This window comes from Octopus bimaculoides, chromosome 29, assembly GCF_046866305.1.
Source record: "Octopus bimaculoides isolate indiv1 chromosome 29, ASM4686630v1, whole genome shotgun sequence".
Taxonomy (NCBI): Eukaryota; Metazoa; Mollusca; class Cephalopoda; order Octopoda; family Octopodidae; genus Octopus; species Octopus bimaculoides.
In genome coordinates, this window is record NC_142956.1 from 8,874,571 (window position 1) to 8,877,070 (window position 2,500).

Here is a 2,500-nt window from a genome sequence, read left to right on the forward strand (position 1 = left end):
ATATGTATGTATATATATATATATGTATATATATATATATGTATGTATATATATATATATGTATATATATGTATATATATATATATGTATGTATGTATATATGTATGTATATATATATATATGTATGTATATATGTATATATATATATATGTATGTATATATGTATTATATATATATGTATGTATATATGTATGTATATATATGTATGTATATGTATGTATTATATATATATATATGTATGTATATATATATGTATGTATATATATATATATATGTATGTATATATATATATATGTATGTATATATATATATATGTATATATGTATGTATATTATATATATATGTATGTATATATATATATATGTATGTATATATATATATGTATGTATATATATATATATATTATGTATATATATATATATATATATATATATATATATATATATATGTACATATATATACATATATGTACATATATGTACATATATATACATATATGTACATATATATACATATATGTACATATATATATTATATATACATATATATATAAACGGATTATGTACGTCTGAATGAAATTTGCCGTGCGAGCGACGTCAGTTACCATGTAAACGCGTTTAAAATAAGAATATGGAGCTAGGGGAAATAACTCGTCATATGTATTATTTCGTAAGGGAGGTAACTTGGTATGTATCTTATCGATAAACATGAATCTAGTTTGTGTGTGATTTTACACCGATACTTAGGATTTTGAGGTTTTCGCATCAGCACCCATGTATGTGCCTCTATCCTGGCTTTTGGCCCAGATGGTGCAGTCGAGGGGAGTTTAACCTTACTGCCCTCGTCTGCACCTCATGCCGTGTTGTGGGGTTCATCTGGTATTATGGAGAGGAGAATGTTAGTTCGTTTACGAAGATGTCTACGTTCGCATTACTCTTTTACTTGTTTCAGTCTTTTGACTGTGGCCATGCTGGAGCACAGCGTTTAGTCGAGCAAATCAACCCCAGGACTTATTCTTTGGATGCCTAGTACTTATTCTATCGCTCTCTCTTTTGCCGAGCCGCTAGGTTACGGGAACGTAACCACACCACCCTCGGTTGTCAAGCGATGTTGGGGAGACAAACACAGACACACAAACATATATACATATATATAAATATATATATATATACACACACACACACACATACACATATATACGTCCGGCTCCTTTCAGTTTCCGTCTACCAAATCTACTCACAAGGCTTTGGTCGGCCCGAGGCTATAGTAGAAGACGACTTGCCCAAGGTGTCACGCAGTGGGATTGAACCCGGAACCATGTGGTTGGTAACCAAGCTACTTACCACACAGCCACTTGCAAGTATTTCAAGAATATAGTGGTGCTTGTAATCCAAAGGTAGGACTGACCCCAGAACCATGAGGTTGGGAAGTGAGCTTCTTATTTCCTTATTTCTTTATTGCCCACAAGGGGCTAAACATAGAGGGGGACAGACAAAGGGGTTAAGACGATTACTTCGGCCCCAATGCGTAGCTGGTACTTAATTTATCGACCCCGAAAGGATGAAAGGAAAAGTTGACCTCAACGGAATTGAACTCAGAACGTAACGGTAGACAAAATACCGCTAAGCATTTCGCCCGGCTTGCTAACGTTTTCTTATTTCTTTATTGCCAACAAGGGGCTAGACATAGCAGGGACAGACAAATAGATTAAGGCGATTACATCGACCCCAGTGCATAACTGGTACTTAATTTATCGACCCCGGAAACGATGAATGGCATAGTCGACTTCCGCGGAATTTGAACTCAGAACATGATGACGAACGAAATGACACTAAGTAATTTGCCCGTCGTGCTAACGATTCTTATTTCTTTACTGCCCACAAGGGGGCTACTTCTAGGGATTACTTCGTTGCAAAATTTACCCATTTGTCTGGAAGTTATCCGGAGACAACGTCGGGGCCACAATTGTGTGGGTCTGCCGTTTTATGCACCTTTGAGTTCTTAAACACCCTCTGTAACATGCTGGTTGGGTACCACAACATAGTTACAAGGTGTCGGGGTATTGTTCCTCCAACCGTATGAACTCTTAGCCAGGCAATTTCAGGACAGGAAACCTGGAGGTTCCAACCAGACACGATACTTCGCTCTCGATATATTCGCACAGAATATTTCATGTTAAGCATTCGCGTAAGTATAAGGGGATATGATAGTAAGGAGGGGTAAATAAAATTTGTACGTGAAATATTTCTTTCACCTATCAGAACAGGGTTTGAAATTTGGTTGAGTGGGCAGTCAGAATATATTAAACCCGAAGCTTGACTGGCACTTATTTTATCAACAACAAAAGGATCAAGGGAACCATCGACTTAGGTGTAGTTCGAACTCAGATCTGCTAACGATTCTGCCTTCAAAAATAATAATAAAGTCCGTAATCCTTTCAATTATACGCACAAGCGGGGGGTGGTTAATTATATTAACCCCTCAATGTTCGTCTTTTAAT